At 39.7% G+C, this 18,801-nt stretch overlaps 1 protein-coding gene across 11 annotated transcripts in view; it reads right to left on the reverse strand.

Annotated features, from left to right (window-relative positions):
- Positions 1-18,801, reverse strand: part of ESRRG (estrogen related receptor gamma) — a 382,131-nt gene that overhangs the window by 218,980 nt on the left and 144,350 nt on the right. The window lies entirely within an intron of this gene.

Raw genomic sequence — 18,801 nt, forward strand, 5'->3', positions numbered from 1 at the left:
GAGAACAAAGTAATCCATAACTGGGGGGCTGCTCAGAGACAGTGGCACACAAGAGTAATTTATGCCCAAGACATAGGGCCCTTGTTGTAGTTAGAGAGCACAGCGCCTGACTAACAAGTGGCTTCAAAAATGAATTTATTAGGGAAAGCGCAGCCCAAAGTGCAGCCTCACGGGGTGTTACAAGGGAAGGACTTGTAGCCAGCCTTGTCTATGCCAGCATCCCAGTTCATGCTCTCCCCAAACTCTGTAGGCTCTAAAATGCAGGGTCTGAGCTCAAAGCATTACTCAGCTGGGAATGGGACTCCAGGACCAAAAATCACATCAGTCCCTGGAACAGAGGCTGCACCACAGGTGCCCTCTTGCAATCCCATAAATAAGGCACTAATGAAACACGCAAAGGGATTATTAGCAATAGTGAACTAAAATATTGCCATGTACCACACACCTCTTACCACAGCCCATCTGGGAAACAGGCTGAGAAGAGGAAGAGGGGGCAAAATGAGGGAGAAGCCGTCATGTAATTTTGAGTCATTTTCCACTGTGATCTATATTGGGATGCAGCTTCTGTGCTTTAAGACTGGGGGGGGGGGGGGGGGGTTGCTGGGGGAAGGATATGTGTGGCACTCGTGGCATTTCACAGAAAGGCAGACACGTATCTCTGGGGTAGGGAGGAGCATGAAGTCTGCTCACTTGGCACTGACTATTTTGTGAGTAGTTAAGAGAAAACAAAAGTATGCACTGCCAATGTAATTAGGAATAGCTGTAAACCCTTGGAAAAATAATTATAACCAAAAATTAGACTGCAAACGTATGTTTATGACAAATATCAAATGCTGAATAGATTTTAAAGCACGGTTTTCTGAAGTTAGCTATGAACTAACACTCCTGTCAGCAGTTTAAGGTTTATATTTAACTAGACAGACAACACAGAACTAAAAAGAGTCATTTTGCTGCTTTATATCCTTTATATTCCTTTATTTGATAGCAAAGAAATAAGCTAATGAGATTGGCATCAGCTAACTGAAGCAGCAGCCTTCCTGAAGGGACTGAAGCACTGGTGATGGGAGCACTCAGACAAGACCTATTTGAGACTGACCACTGTTACAGGAAGGTTGCTTGCTGAGCTCCCCACTGGTAAAATGGATGCAACTATGCATTAGGAAGGGCATCATCCTCATGCGTTGTATCTTACCAAGGGATTTTTGGATCTGGCCTCACTGAACTATGGGTATTAGTTACCTCACCTTATAAGAACTGGTACAGATCAACTGCAAGATGTAGCTGGGCAGCACAACAAAGAAAAACCTTTAACTTCTTTCATGCTTTGCTAAGATTTCTTATTCAAGTTTGCTTGAATGTATCCAAACCTGAAAATCCTCTGCTGCTAGGTTCAGGGAATTCCCCAGTGCCTTCTGAGGCGGCTGGTATTAGTCTTATAGCAGAAGCACTTCATAGAATTATGATTACTTGCACCTTGTAACACTTTGCATCCAAGGATAAGCAAAACAACAGAACAAATAAAACACACACAACTCCCCTCCTTTCCCCAAAAAAGTCACTCCACAAGCATTGATGGCTTAAGCCTCACAAGGAGGCAGAGGGAAAAAGAAAGGACACAGTCCTATTCTACAGATGCAAGAAGAGAAAACTCTGGTAAATCACAGAGGGTAAGTGAGAAGCCAAGCAATGTCTGGACTTCATAATTCCCAGGCTCGTGATTCAGTCACAAGACACGCTTCCTCTCCTGGTGAAATGTCATGCTGCCTCATGCTTCTGTTACAGAACGCATTTTAACCAAGTGTAGCAAAAGCATGATGATCCCATTAAGTATCTAACATCTAATACCTTGTGAAAACTAATTTAGTGCTTTATCAAATCTCTAGTTTGTATGTAGAGCATAAACTGGCTACATTTGCTAATAGGGCAGATTGACCCATCCCATATATTATCAAAACACATCAAAGTCTGCTGGAGGACACAGCCTTAGCTACTTATTATCCTCTGCATTAACTCTCTCACCAGCTACTCAACCAATACGTTTTCCAGTAACACATCTGTCATGATTTCACAGAGAAATCAGCAATTCTGAGCAGCAGGGCAGTTAGAGACAGATAACAGGACTAAACCCATCGCCCGACTTCTCAATCTGCTGTTAATTGGCAAAAAACAGAAACCCACGGCACCAGCCTTGCACAGCAGCACTCCATTGCTGGCCTCCAGAGATTCCCCGTTAGGCTTGTATTTTTAGAGCTTTAGTCATTCACATGATTTCTGCATGATTTATTACATATGAGGGAGAAATAAAGTGATATACTAACATCAAACTTATAAGGTGATTTTTAATATATATATTTTGTAAGCAGAAAAAGGGCATCTTATGCAAGAGAACATGTGGCTTTGTAATCAGGAAAGAAAGTGCCAGAATATTACTACTAATAATGTTAGATCAAATGAGAACATCTTTGTTGGCTTGGATGCCATGCAATCGTATCCCTGCCTGTGATATATTTAGAGTATTGCTTGAGACACTATATAATGAACTGTAAATTTTGAAACCACACTTCTTAATGGCTGTGAGCTCACCTCCATGGCTAATAGAGGTACTTTTTATTTTTTTAATTACAACTGTTACTAATCTCTTTCAGGTAGTATTTGTCTTTGGAAATCTGACCCATTGTATGCAGGACTCTCAGAGACCTTCTCTGACCACTCGGCCACCTGAGTTATCAATTATCTCCATAACCCACTGGTGAGGAAAGCAGTGCTGGAATATTCCAGAAGAAAGCCAAAAAGAAACTCAACAGAAAGGAGAAAATAGATGTTTCACTTTTTGTATGTGATTACTTACAGTTGTAAAATATAAGCACAGCCCTAGCATGGTGCCTAGTCATTCACATTTAATTCTATGGCTTCCATTGTTTTGTTCCGTACAGACAGTTGGTCAAGCACTGATTTCCTCTTTTCCCTTATAATCTGTGGCTTCCCACATCTTTAACCAGTAATATAAACATGTAAAAGGCATTTCGGGGTGCAGGATGTTTCAGGGATGTATTCTCAGTTATTTCAAGCCCATTGAAGACAGGTCATTTATCACCAAGCTGTGGTTGGTTGTCACCAACCCAAATGGGTCAATACAGCAAGTTTTCTGCTGGGTGAAACATCTAGTCAGAGAAATGAATGCACTGAAAGCAAAAAAAGAAAAGTGGCCAATGAGTGAAAATGCAACAATTCTATGTTACAGAATTTAGCTGTGAGTCCTTAGAGCTTTATCCCATCTTACTTCCCTGGATGTTGGTTGTTTTTTTTTTCCCTTCTGTTTTTATTTTGAAATCACAGGAACTATACAGCCTACCAAGGCTGTAATCACTCAGCAGGAGCCTGGCACAGGCACAATGCAGCCACCAGTCAGGCAGTGGGGAAATAAAGGAAATCTCTTTCTTTCTCTCCCTGTGTTGCTTAAAAGGGGCTCGGCATGAATGAATCTTCCCGGTAGCCACCAACAATTTCTTATTCCTTCCGAGCAATCATCAATTTCAGTATCAAGTGGTTTAGTGGATCCACAACTGGTAGTGGCAGCAGAGGAAGCCCAGCATGCAAACGTTTTGGCTAATTTAAAACCCTTGTGCTGCCGAATCAAACATGACAAGACAACAGTAAAAAGAGAGGCTATTATCCCAAATGAGAGGCGGCGGATAGCTGAAATTGGCTTGAGTGGCAGAGACAAAAGAGGTAGAAGGAGCAGGCACGATAATACCAGATACAGCGTGCACATCCTCCCCCACCCCCAGTGGGCTCACACATATCACCATGAGAAGGGAAAAAGGCAGCATTTCCAAGTTTCACGCCCAAGCAGAAAAAATACACATAAAAGGATACAAAATAAATTAGCAGCTGGTAAAACATCTGCCCCGTGGGGATGGAGAAACTTAACTTACAAGAGGCATCGCCCTTGCGATAGAAAAGCTAACGCTCTGAACATTAAAACTGTCATTTCCTACTGAATTAATGTCCTGCTGCCCAGAGTTCATCAGTGAGTTGAGGAGCAGAAGCACTGATTTAGGATGGAGTAACCTTAAAAAGAGAGTAACCTGAGGTGCAGCCACTACGTACCAAGAGCTCGCCAAGTTCCCAGAGCTCAGGGCTGCCGGGGGAGGCAACGCAGAGGGCAAAGGAATTAATTTTGCAAGGCATTTGGGAGACCATGAGCAGACTGATGATGTTCAGAGCCGTGAACCCTGGTGATGGCTTGCAGCTCACAGAATGACGACCTGTGGGATCACTGGAGAGCAAGCAAGTTGTCTTTTGCAAGATTAACAATTTAAAAGTGCTGAAATTAATTTTGTTTAATAGCTGTGGGTGCAGACTCCTTACAAAGTAGGTTGCAAGGTCAGCAAGCCTCCTAAAGCCTTTTAAAATGCAGCTTTTTATAGGGACAGTAGATTTAGGGTGGCTGAGGTCTTAAAGATCTAAAAAGCAGAAGTGTAAGAGGTCACTTCCCACCACTTCCAAATCTTGGGTGAAGACATCTCTGTTTCACTTTTCACTTGTAACACACATTTACTGGTACATTCACAGCTACTCGAGGCAGCATGGGCTTTGTAAAACAAGGCAGAAAAGACAGTACAATCAAACAGGAGAACCAGGTTGATGAGTATGTAGCACACTCCTGGAGATCTCACAGGAAGGTGTCCTCCCACACTACAAGTTGGGAGAAGGAAATTTTAAAAAGGAGAACGAAAGTCTGGAAGGGAAAAGACAAGGGCAGGGAGTGCTCACCCCTCACAGCAGAAGTCTGTGATTCCTCTTTACCTGAGGCCACTGCTCCCCAAATTGCTGAGCAGAGTGCAGGGGAGCAGCTGGGCTCAATGCTGAAATTCAAATCAGCTGTTTGAGACACTTGCTCAGCCTCACATCCTGACACACATGAGCTATTACAACACACAAAACAGACTGACTATTGCTCTACTGCATGAGACTCTTGTCCTACTCTTTTATAATAGCATCCAACAAACTACACAGGTAAAGTTCTAGTTCCCAAGTTGCACTCACATTGAAACAGTGCTTTTGCTTTGCAAAGCTGCATGCTTGAAAGAAACTCACATAATCAAGCTGGATTACAGACCCAAAGAGTATACCCCCACCCTAAAAGCCAACTTCTCCACTTGGTATTTCTATGCATGTTATCCCACCAAATGAAGCTGGCCCACTGTGGTCCACACAGGCAGAGGAGTCATTTCCCTGGCAGCAAGGGGGCCACCGGTCATTAGTGAGGATGCAATTAATTCATCTGCAAGCCTGTCTGACAGCAGCTGAAGCAGAGCACCAGCCACCATTCTCAGCCCATTCCAGAGGGAGAAAGAACAAAGAGCCCCTGAGAAGTACTTGAGACAACACAAGAAAATAATTTTAGATGCATATTGATACTGCCACTGAGTAGCATGTGCTTTCAAACTGACAGACACTGCTATACAAATCTGTGGTATTTGTTCCCTTTTTTGTCCCCGAGTTGAATTCATATCCTCGTGCAGTGCTTCAAGAAAGCCCCAGTTCACAGTTCAGCGAGGCACTGCTTAAAAGGCAAGCCTGCTGCAGGTCCTTAGGGCACCTCATCCATCCTGCACTCTGATGGCATTCACCACCAAGGGACCCCATTAGGAAGGAAGGGCAAACTGAGACCCTAACCCAAAGCAGTCTGAAACAGCACCGGCATACTGGTGTAGCAGCAATGGATGAGACTTCATTTGTCTTCAAAGCAAGGGAAGCCAATATATCTGCTTCACCACAAGCTCAACTTCAATTTCCAACCTTGTAGCAAAAACATGGAACAACTTTCCGTCTGGGGATCTGGGGATAAAGAAGCAGAGAAGTGTCACCCAATTAAACAGATGGGAAGTGACGCACTTACAGTGCAGCCCCGTGCAAAAAAAAAAAAAAACAACAAAAAAACACCCTAGACAATGTCTGTGTCTCAAATCAATTGCCCAGAAAGGCAGAGCCACAGGCTATGAAATATTGCCTCTCCCTCCACACAGTGGAGTAACTCCGAAGCATCCTGTGCTGAATAAGATGTGCTTGGAAAGGCAGCTGCTGCAGGAACATTAACAGTGCTGGAGATATCTCAGAACCCACGCTCCCTTCGGAAGGTTAGGTCCTTACAAGCAGGAAGAAACTTCGTGTTTGTTCTACAGCCAAAGTAATTACAGGCTTACCTACGTTACTTTGTATTTCTCCCCTCATAAAAGAGCTTTGTATTGTTGTTGAATGAACAGAGCGTGAGACTACTGTTTATCTGAAAGTCTCAGAGATAAATTTGGGGCTGGCAGAGGATACAACTTCACTCCGATCAGGAAAGTTGATTCTGTTTGTACCAAGCATGAATATGGCCAAGTGAGCTTCCTTCCAAATTGCTTGTGAAAACAGGTAAGTTAGGTAGGTGTAACACCCTCACAGGCAATATGCACGTAAATATTTTTGGACTTCATTTTGCACATTAGTTCATTAAGATAGTACTGCAGCACAAACTGCCATTCTTACTCTGTGGATGCAATTTCAAGGAGAACATTCAAAATCTTGTTCAAATACTTTCAAGGAGAGATTTAAATACTGTAATGTAAAACAAGTTAGGTAGAGAAGTACTATTTTTTGAAACTTGCTCATCATTTTCTAGGAATCTCTAGCTAAGGCTCTTATTTATTGTTCAGCAGCCCCCTCTTGATGCAGACAAGATCCTCCTACGCCAGGAACTTTCCAAGTGCAAGGAGAGAAGACCACCACAATCAATACTCTAGAGGCTGTTTAAGCAGCTTTTAGGGACCAAACATTTCTTCTGCTGCAGCCAGCACTGTAAGCCTAAGGTTATACTTTCCTCGTGCAGAGCTGTATCACCTCGAGCGCCAATCTGGCTGACCAGAAGCACATATATCTACCTACCTATTCAATTCATATCAAGAGGAAAGCACGAGGAGAAAAGGCAAGGTCAGACACTTACGTATGAGCAACACACCTTACGCAGATCCAAACCAACAGCAGAAACAGCCTTCTCTTGACAAATGCACAATTTGTTGCTAACAAGTTAATTCACGTGAAATGCCAGACCAATTCTCCTCCTATTTATGCTAAGATCACAAAAGCATTTCCGGCCAAAAGCCTTTTTGTACATTCAAGTTTATCCTCTGTGAGCCCTCAGAGAAGACAAACCTGAGTGTTCTGCTAATGTAACAAACCTTATTAACACAAAGACAGCTCCATTCTCTGAATCACCAAAATGTTCACTGAGCATCATCCTTAGCTACTGCAAAATCTGTATGGATGAGATATCTGGGGACATAATCCCAGACATCTTCTTTAAACTCATTGTTTCAAAATATGGACCTCTTTCTCCTACATTCTATACTTTTAGCTTGTCCTTACCCTCCAGGAGAACGGAAGAAATGCAAGAGCCACCCTTCGGTTCAATTCTCCTTTGAGAATTGACTGACATCTTGTGTCTTGACATTTCTTCCAGCCCACAGTACAGCACTATTTCTGAATGTTTTGAAGAATAATAATAGGGAGAGGGGCAGTTGGAAAAACTCAGACTGAGATCTTAGCAAAAAAAAAAAAAAAAAAGAGAAAAAGTAAAAAAAAAAAATAATAATTAATAGAAAAGCCCAAGTCAGAAAGTTTCATCTGCAAAGAGATTTATGAATTTCTGCCACCGCAGGACACTGTTGAAAAGAATTTGCTTTTCCTCTGAAACACAAAAAGTTGGGTTCTGCCAGTGATTTTTTTTTAGCTTATTTTCAATCTATCTCCATATCTAGGATTATTAAACATAAGTTGCAAAAAAAAAAAAAAAAAAAAAACCAAAAACCATCAAGAACTGACAAGCTGGAGCCATGAAACCATATGTTACTCTCCTTGCCCTCACTCCTAACAAGCAGGAGACCAACACTATAGCAGTCATAAACATGGCCATGAACAACTTTTCAAGGCGTACAAAGAGTCAAATAACTTTGATGCTCATTGCAATGCCCAAAAAAGAGGAAGCTTACTATTTTCATCAAGAAATACTTAACTGCAGTCACCTCCAAACCTTTGTCAGTACCACTGGGACAAACGCACTCCATACAGGGAAGGGAAGCACTAGGAGGGATTTTCTGGTGTGGTACAAGGAGAAAAAAAAAAAAAAAAAAAAAAAAAAAAAAGATTCATACTGTTCATAAATAATAGTGATTTTTAAAGAGATGCTACAACATGTCCCATAGTTATTAAGGGGACCATTATTACTCATTTGTTTTAGCTTCCTTCTGCTAGGAGACATCTCTCCTGTCTTAAATAGGATTTCAGGTTTGGTCCACGCAGAGGATTTCCAAACTAGATGTTACTCTAGTACCAAAACATCATGTGAATTAACCAAAGTATCCTGATTCACAAAAAAATCTGTATAAACTAAGATGAAAGCAGAGCAGCAAACATGGAAATAATTTTGTGCCTCTTTCCTCAGGTGTACAGAACAGTTACTGGGGAACAGCCCAAAGTTGAAGGAACTTACTCCTAATTACTGCAAAACAGCATTGAGTGGCTTTTTTTTTTTTTTTTTTTCTTTCCATACAGGGTCAAAGCATGATAAGGCTTTTGGGATCAGACCACATCACAGAGTAGGGATGAGTAGCCTTCAGTCCCACTCTACAAACCCTTCCATCAGCATAAGTCTCCAGCAGGTCGGAGACAGACTAACTTTTCCAAGGTATTAAATTAAAAGATGTTGAATTAAGTTAAATGCCCCACATTGAATTGACATTTCCCTTTTTTAATGCAAGCTAAGATTGATGAAAAATACCACTTATCTACATTAAGGGTCAAAATATCCAGCAAAAGCAGCCTCTGGTTCAACGCGTCAAAGCAAAGTCAGTCTTACATAATCCGAGGACCAGGACGCGGATCACATCCTGATGATCCAATTAATGGTGGGATACTTTGCAATCAGACAGGAAGCAAGGCCCCTAACAGATTGTGGGGCTGTAACATCAATTTCTTAAGTGCATTTAAAGGATTACAAATGTTAGTCCTGGCTTGAGATTGAAACACCTATTGAGGTGCTCTGAACCACATTACAGTAATTGGGTACCTGAATTAATGCCATTTCTTCTGATGGGCAAGTTGAATACATTGGAATTACGGGTTTCTTTTGCTGTATTTCACTTTGTCTTCACCACCCCATCCCCTCCTCAGAGCATAAATCTGAGACAGAATATTCTCTTTCCTATCTAGTTAGCCTTAATTACAGCCCTGAGGCACCCAGGCACTGTCCTAATTTTACCTTATGCATTGTTTTGGTTCTTTTTAATAAAAAAAAAATAATAAAAGTGTGATTTATAATTTTACTATGCAAAGACATTAAGAGTGGAATAAAATAGCTTTTTTCTTGAAGCATTATAGGGAAGAGAGGGGGAAGGTTGCTTCCTTTCTGTAGCCCTCTTGCACTATGTAAACCTTTTTATGCATGCACCAGATACCATGTGCAGTGTTTTACACCTCTAGAGAGCTAGAACTAGGGCTGCCTCAATTAGTCTTCTATTCCTTCTGAGGTCAGTTCAAGTAAAGGTCTCAATCATACCAAATTGGCAGGAATGCTAACTACGTGGGTATTTCAGACCAAGCACAGTTCAGCTAAAACACATAGCTGTTTTCACACTGTGATTGTACAGCACAAAACCGTACGTGTGTGCCAGAGATTATGCTTATGTTCAAAACTTAAAATAGGTTCAGGGCATAGGGGTGTTTGTAGGGTTTTCCAGTCACCATCTCTGCTAGACTGCAGCAACAGCAGTCTAGTAGAGGCTGCACACACTCTCCTCGTATCATATGCATTTTGATAATTAGCGTTATAGGAGGGAATTGCATCCAGCTTTGCCCTCAGCCTATGTGGGGCTGACATTTCAGTGACCTCGGCGATTTCTCACTTGCAGCCAAATGGAACAAACACATCCACACTATAAAGACCAGGCTGCGGGAAAAAAAATAAAAATAAATGGTGGGGAAGGAGCGTGGTATTCCAGATATTCCAGTCCACTCAGTTTCATTTAGCTGGTTACAGCACATGAAATTTAGATATTGTTTAAATTACTCAATTTTTCAAGGTAAATTAGTAACTCGAGTTAAAAATACATGCACAAGCATGTTTTGTATTCCATATATACCTCACTTTAGAGATATCCCAACTTTTTATCCTATATTCAGGATTCTGCAAGAAACTGATTTCACAGTGATTCTGTTTTGATTTTGTTTTAACATAACTGTAAACAAAAAAGATACAGGAGCTATTTATCTTCATTGCTGGTTAAGAGGAAATCACAGTGTATACCTTAGAGGAGCTAAGGAAGCACAATGATTTAACTGACATATGCAAGAACCAGCTTCTAACTCACCAATACAACTTTCTGACTCTCAAGGAAAAGCAGTTCACATGGCGCTCTCAGCCTTTCACTTCTAACAATGTTTTTTTTTAATTTATTTATTTATTTCTTACTGTATTAAAAATACCATAGAAAGCAGGGATCACTGGGGACCATTCAGCTGCACTCCTGGTTTCTCCTGAATGTTTTCCAGTGTTGTTTAATTTCCCCTACACACTAACGTGAAAAATTCATAGAGTTTATACATAATCCTTTTGAAATAGAACAAAACCTACAAACTAGCTACTCACTGGAGGTGATTAATCAGAGGACAGACAGAGCTTTGCTGTAGGGCTATAAGCCTACACATGGTGCAAGGAAAAGACAAAGAAAGAATGAATCTGGTAAGTCTCAATTCAAATTTCAGAGCAGTTGTTGCCGCATTAGATCATGCTTGCTGAAATGATTTACGAATAGATAATGAAAACACAAGCCCTAAGGACTAGTTAGCTGTTTAGCAGTGTCTATATTTTGTATAATCATTTCCATACATCCGGTTTTAAATTCATTAACAAAAATTAATTGCTACCCAGTTGTTGATATTACACAGCACATAGCTTCAATATACTTTTTAAATTATTTTGTCACTCCTTCAAAGATATTACAGATAATTTTGCTCTCCTAAAAGTATTAGCTACCGATTTGTAGCAAAGCTCATAGTTGTTATAGTTAGTGAGAAGTAACAAGTCAACTCCAGGAAATGTTTGCACTGAGTTTGTCTGTTGGGTTTGCAGTTAGCACTGTTTTTATTGTTGGTGGTGTTGTTTTTAAAATATTTCAGTAATATCTTACTAGCATGGAACAACAGAAAACTTTCCCCCCCCACTTTCCTTTGAAAAGGGCAACATGATGTCCTTAACACTCTAGCGCAGAAATATAACACAGCTCTCCAACTTTTCTTCTGGACTTGACCCAAAACTTACTGAAGTTACATGGAGACTTTTCATTGACTTCAGTATTCTGCAGTTCAGGTCTTACAGTGATTCCCCAGCCCTTAAACTAAGCTTTGCCCTGAGAGCATTAACTGTTGTTATTGTAGCAGCACACCTAGCATTAAGTGTGCAGTGATAATGCTGTCCAAACATTGTTTTTTTTTCCCAATGTCTCAGATAAGGTGGGAAAAAAACTCATTATGTAATTAACAGAAATTGGTCTTGGATCTTTAAAGATGCTTTATAGCGATTTGAGGCACAAGGTAAGGTTTGATTTCTAATAATTACATATAACAGAAAAAAAAAACAGCACAAACCTTTCCATACTCTTTCCATCATATTTCACAAATATTTACAGTGTACACCTCAGGTTTGAAATAAGCCAGGGAGAACTAATTCATTGTTTACACTTGGAATCCGAGGTGGCCCAGTCCCATAAGGGCAGCACAATGCACTGTATCTTTCCGTTCTCAGTACTTATCTTAATCTTAATAACTAGCCAGACAACTGACTCCAGAGTCCTGGGCTTATCAACTGGAATTCGTCACATGCGCACCAGAGAAGACAAGAAATGCATTATATAACAATGCCATACAAATCATTATCTTTTAATATTTCGAAGTATGTATTCAAACTCTGATATGGAACCATTTTGGCTTAACTCAATTCCACTGGTTGTTACTAAATTTGATAGCAAATGAACAAAAATACACTTGTAACATATTTATCTGCAAAGGAGTTTATTTACAAGAGATCAAAAGGCTGCTTCTTACTGCATTTTAGTTACTGCTATCAAATGCAATCTGCCTTTTAAACATGCTTTGATATAGGAAGACTATTTCCAAAACAGTTTAATAGGAAAATACATACATATTTTTCCTGGTCTCTTCCGTACCAAGAAATGCCGAGAGCATGAAAAGAAAATCTATTGTGCCCTCATCATGGGTCTAACAATATGATTTCTTTGAAATGAGTTTATGTAAGCAAATTCATTTCAACTGCCTACACCAGAAACTTGGAACATGTTTTCAAGCTGACAGATGGATCCTAATTTCTGGTTCTGGTATCTCACATTTAACAGCATCTTTTGCCAGCCAGCAGACTACTCCAAATGCATGTAAAACAAAGAATCAGGGCAATTCTTTGGCCTCATTTTAGGGTTTTCATTTACTTGGGTTCTCACATGCACAATGGTAAACAAGAGAGAGAAGAGAAAGGTTAGTAATATACTTCAACAGAAAGAAAAAGGGAAAAACATTTTGAAAACAAATCTAAGTTGTCCCCATTTCATTGCCTGCAAAAAAGTGAGCAGATTGGCATCTTGCATACAAGCATTCCCAATATGCACTTACAGTGGGCTTATAAAAAATTATCAGGGGGTTACAAATACACTGGAAATTCACTCCTCAGACCACTTCACTCTAACATAGCCCACAAAGCATTACTTGTGCTAGGTATTAGTATCCTCTGCAATGGGAATCCTCCAGCATAAGACAATGGAGCAACATTTGCTGCTAGTTGAGGGCATTTCCAAAGTTTCTATTCCACAGCAAAAAGTTCTGAAACCTACCCTGAGCCAAACCTGGCATTAAACACAAAGCATAGTAAATCAATTAGTTAATCAATCCAATCAGGCAATCAATTAACATGAAGTAAGAAAACCCTGAGCAGACATTCTCACATGAACATAGGTCACCCACTGGGGCCTTCATGTGTCTATTCATATTAGTTTAAGCCCAGGTTTAGAAGGAGAAATTTCCTATGATAACAGTTCTTTGTAGTGATGTGTCAGCACAGACACCTAGTCTCTGTCTGCGCCTGGCAGAGATCATCCGTATTTTTACTCTTGTAATAATGAGAGGCCACTTCCAGAACAAGGAATCTGAGATTTGCATTCAGTTACAGTGCAAGAGATAAGACCTCCTTAGTTCCAGCAAAAAGACTTTGCACAAGGATTTGTAACCACTTTAACAAAAGAGGTAACTGGACTTTTTCAAGCATACACCTTGAAAACTGCAAGTGTAAACAAATTTAAGATCAGCCCCCCGATCTTTGATCCATTTGCTAGGTTCAGACTAATAAATGGGTGGGAGAGGCATGTTTTGAACTTCTAGAGAAACACCTGCTCAGTAATATGTTCAAAACTTACTTTCTAGTCAGAAATATAGAATAATCACATGAATTAATACTATTTTATAGCAATGTGATAATTACTGTTCAGATATAATCCACACTTTAATGATAAATCGTCATATATGCAACATAATTGAAGTTACTGCTATACATCAGTTGGGTCACTGAATTCTTGGGATTGGGGGAAAAGTTCCCAGTGCACGTAAGGTTCACAAAGTTCATAGCAAAGCAGCAGTTTCAGCAGAATCAAATATGGAGGTAACCCAAATTTTGTGGAAGTGAAATCTTATAGATGAATCACGTCTCTGCAGAAGTCTGGAACTGCAGGTTTGCTGTGTGAACTGGAACTTGTAGTTCTGTACATACGGTACAGCCAAGCCAAATAATCCATACCCAGAACAACTCAACTTCCATACTATTCTCATATGCTGTATTGCTTTCCTTGGTTCACCAAACGAACCTTAAGAAATGTCATAATGCACAGTCACTATCACTACTTATTTCAATGTGGCTGTGCTATGATGTTTCTCAGAGTAATGCTTCCTTCAGATAATGAAGTTGTGTAGAACCCAATCTTATATACTTCCAAGATCTATTGCAAGTTCAGCCCCCCTTCCACATCACTGCTTTTCCACTGAACAAATTCAGCAGCAAACATGAGTTCAGATAAAAGCTGGCACGGCTCTTCTAATTCTAGCCAAAGCCAGTGAAAGAAAGACGTATGGAACAGCTGAGAACCAGCCTAATCTGGGATTGGAAAAAATAATGCAAAGGTATGAAAATGTATTCAGAAGTTCTCTTAGTTCTCAGCTCTAGTGGTGACAGGGCTATAAGCAGATGCATTAGTCTGGAAATATATCCAGGTTAGATTAAGGTGCAGAGTTCCCATTTTATTAATGGTCCTCAATCTCACTCCTTAATAAAGTGGAATCCATTTGCAAAATTTTGTTCAGAGCCCATTGTTATCTTTCAAATGCTTGCAACCTTTGGGTAGGTTCAAGATCATATTTCAGAGAGCCCAGGCCTGAAAAGGAAAGATATACGGGGAAAAAAAAGGAGAAAACAACTTGAGGTGAATCAGACCTTGAAATGTATTATGTAAACTACAAGTTAGACTAAATGAAAAAACAACTGGGACAGTTTTGTTTCGTTTTTTCCTTAGATGACCACTGCAGCAACTGCCACAGAGGTGTAACTAGAAAAGTAAGTATCAAAGATGCCTATATTTAAATATTATCAAGAAAGGTACGTTGAAGACAAGAGTGTTGTTTGGGACTGGGAGGTCTGGGTCATCATCAGGATGAATAAAGAAGCTTGAGTTGCAATAAATGCACTGAAATATCACTATCAATTCCTTCAAATTTTCTCTCATCTGATGTTGGGGAATAAGAGGAAGAAAGATTTTACACAGCACTTACTGTAGAGAAAAGTCTTGTCCGATAAAATAAAGGTGACACAATAGGAAAGTTCCTAGAAAATTATCCCTCAGCTGCATTGCTCAATCAGAAGTTAGTTTACATAGAAATAAACTAAAAATTATACTTACTAAAAAGAATTTGAAACTCAGAACTACATGACAATCTCAATTAATAGCAAACCTGCCACAAATGCATATTCTGTACTGCTGCATTTCTGGTATCTGAATCCTGAAAAAGCAATCTTAAAGGAAATATTACTGATAGACAGTCTGTGGATGAGCTGACTGTAGACTATACAAAGTTTTCAAAAACAGCTTCAGCCAGGCTTTTCTCTGGAATGAGATCCAAAATAAAAGGAAAGAACTGACAACAGGTTACTCAAGTTCTTTCTGTAGCCTTCAAAGAGGGAGAATGATATCACATAGAAGATCTCCAAGCAAGATCAGTATTTCAAAAAAAAAAAAAAAAAAAAAAAGACAAGGAAAAGAGTAGAGCATCATCTACACTGACATACAGCCTTTGGTAAGAAGAACGGTCGCATTATCCAAGGCCACGGCCTTTGTTAGCAGGCAAAGGCTTTTCCTAACACTTGAACCTGATGACGTCTATTCTAATAAAGCTTACATCCATAATGAAGCTTGAGCACTTCCTCTGGGAAAGACCCAGAGCTATCAGGAAGGACAACATGCTACTGTGACAAATTACAAGTCTGTTTCTCTCCCTTTGACTTTGATATCTACTTGGATGACATTTGCAGCACTGATGGAGACGACATTACAGAAAGGAGAACCTTGATTAGTCTAGCCCAGAGAAAGTCACCTACTATCCTAGGAGACAAATTTGGAAATTTTTAATAGAACTAGATGCTGTCATTTCACCACCTTACACAACTTAGGCTCACGGTGACCCCAAGAAAAAAAATATAGGCACATATTCAGATTAACTGAACTATAGCTGAAACCTCAATCTGCTCTTCATGAAAAGCTGTGTATTCACTAAATGGGAAGTACAACTGAAATTCCAGATGAGTTTAAGCATCTTCTCTATACAGTGTTTCAAATATCTGTTATTTGACCTAGGGTGAAATAAGTGGTTTAAGACCAAAAATTACATACAGTCACAGAAATATTACTGTTCCACAACCTGTATTTCTACAAAATAGTTTCTTCATAATCTGCATAAGACAGCCATCTCACATTAGAATCTTCCTGTTAATGCATAACCTTTGGCATTTTGGCAATAGAATTGTAGAATATCCTGAGATGGAAGGAACCCAAATGGTCAGCTAATCCCATTCTGGACTCCATACAGCATCAGCCAAAGTCCAAACCCTATGTTTGTGAGTATTGTTTGAACACTCCTTGAACTCTATCAGCTCAGGGCTGTGCCCACTTCCTAGGGCAGCCTGTTCCATGTCCACTACCTCTGGAGCAGAACCTTAACCTAACTCCCAGCTGCTCCTCCCCAACACAGCTCCATGCCGTTCCCTCTGGCCCTGTTGCCTTCACAGAGAGCAGAGCTCAGCACTGCCCCTCTGCTCCCTGTGAGGAGCTGCAGCCTCTCTTCAGCCTCTTCCACTTTGGGCTGAACCAACCCAGGGACCACTCTTCACGCATCTTGTCCTCCAGACCCTTCACCATCTTTGCAGTCCTCCTTTACTTCTTCTCTTCTAGTTTTAGATTCTTTTAGACCCTAGAAAGACAGCATATTTCACACTGCAACCTTGAGATCAGGCACACGCTGAAATCAAAGATAAGTGTCCCTTATTCTCTTAGGCCTAAATGTAAGTCTCTCTACTCAGTATAACTATGTTGAGTGATATAATCACAAGGATCACAAGTATGAAACAAGAAAATAAAATGAATACTTATTCTTAAAATAAACAAACCAAGTCAGTAACTTGAAGCCTTCTCTGGAAGACATCAGATAGACTCTACAGAGCCTTCAGTTTAAGTCCATCTCATACTGAAACCGAAGGTATCGAGCAAGTTGTTAATCCAGTGCATCACACAAACTAGCAGTTTATTTAAAACAAAACTTGATCCTTATTGGAAGCTGAGATATTTGAAGCATACACAAGTAAAACTAATTTAACCTTTGAAAAGTTATCTCCGGAGGGAAGAAAAGAAATCCCTTTATAAGATTTTTAAGCACTGCAATTATTGACGAGGACTATATTACTTCAGTTTTCTCTGATCAGAAAAAAAAAAAAGCAAAGCCACAGGAGACATCAGCAGCTGTCAGGCTGTTTTCCAACCGCAACAAGGTAGTTTACAGTGGGCTTGTGCCAGTCTCTTAAGACCCAGTTAAGAAGCCTTTTTAAAAATGCCTTAAAAAGCCAACTCATACATTAATCAAGTTGAGCCCTCATCCATACTTACTGCAATACATCAATTACCATGTCTTTTTTTTAAATAATAAATTCCAGTTGACAGCAGACACCTTATTAAGGCTCACTAAAACGATACAATAAGTAAAAGGCTATTAATATTGCTTTTTTTTTTTTCCCTGCTGCTATTGTCTTGCTGCACTGGTCTGCAAACAAATTCAGGCTGCATTACAATTAATGCCAATGGAACTCCTAACGACTTCCAGCTTGCTAATTTTTTACGCTAATAATAAAAAAAAGGCATTGCTATGCAAGAACGGCCCCCTTTTATCATGCTCGCATGGCACACTAGAGAGCTCCTGCCATTGTTCACATGAAAGACAATTAAACCCAGGAACATCAAACCCAAAAATGACAATCTGCTAACCAGCACTGGGTATTGCTGAATTCTTTTCTCTATTTTCTGAACTGATAGAAAACAATTCTCCAAAGACCTTTCCCTCCCCCATGCCCACCCCTTTGGAGGAAAAAAAAAAGTTTGAAAAATACCCTCACTGATTTATGCATCTCTGCTCAGAATTTATTAACTGTCTAAGGCCAATTTCACTCTTGCACATCTATTGCCTCCAGGTTTGAATTCCGGACACATTTCAAGAAATGTAACAATAATATTGTCCATATAGGTTCATATTTAAAAATAAAAACAATTTTCTTTTGTGGCTCATGTTTTCTTGAATACAGCATAAAATGCCCAAGGCAGGCAGTTTATTTCTCTCAATCTTCTAGAAAAAAAGGATGGATAGAGAGAAGGGACATAAGGCTTGTTGAAAATTACATACATTCAAGATGTTAATTTAGAGTAAAGGTAACATCTTATAAAGGTGCATTCTTTCCTACTCTCTCATCCAACTAAAGACACAGTTTTACAGCAATATTTTCAGGTCTGTACCACTTGATGTGTATATATGAATTATTTTTCAATAAAAAATTCTTTGGTATCACAGTACTTATATGGAGACACAGTATTATAGATATGGGTAACTGTGCTACTTTTTACCTTTGTAACAACTTTCACCCAACAGCTTTGCAGAAACGTATTAATTCTCACAAGATCACTGAGAAGCAGGTGCTTTTATACTTGTTATACAGATATAAACTTGGTGCCAGAAAGTTTAAGTGATGTTTCCAAGACCATGACCTGGTAGCAATACAAGCACAGCCCTACAAATCCATCTGTCCTCAAGAACATGCTTCAGTAACTTTGAGGAGTCTTCAGCTCAATGTAACACTTAAGCATATACTGTAAAGATATCATTATTCAGGATCTTGCTTGCCTAATTTCAGTGAGGCTCACAGGGCCTGCTGGATTTTATTCAACTCCAGTTGTCCTGATTACAAGTACTTCATTTGCCTATGCCTACGCACGTCCTGGCAACTTGGGCCCTGGTTTAGCTATTTCATTCTACACCACAGAAGTATTTATTGCAAGAAATTAAAACTACAATAAATAACTATTTTATGTTCTTAAACATTCATGAATAAGCCTACAAGCA

The sequence above is a fragment of the Lagopus muta genome, chromosome 2 (assembly GCF_023343835.1).
Source record: "Lagopus muta isolate bLagMut1 chromosome 2, bLagMut1 primary, whole genome shotgun sequence".
NCBI classification, from domain to species: Eukaryota; Metazoa; Chordata; class Aves; order Galliformes; family Phasianidae; genus Lagopus; species Lagopus muta.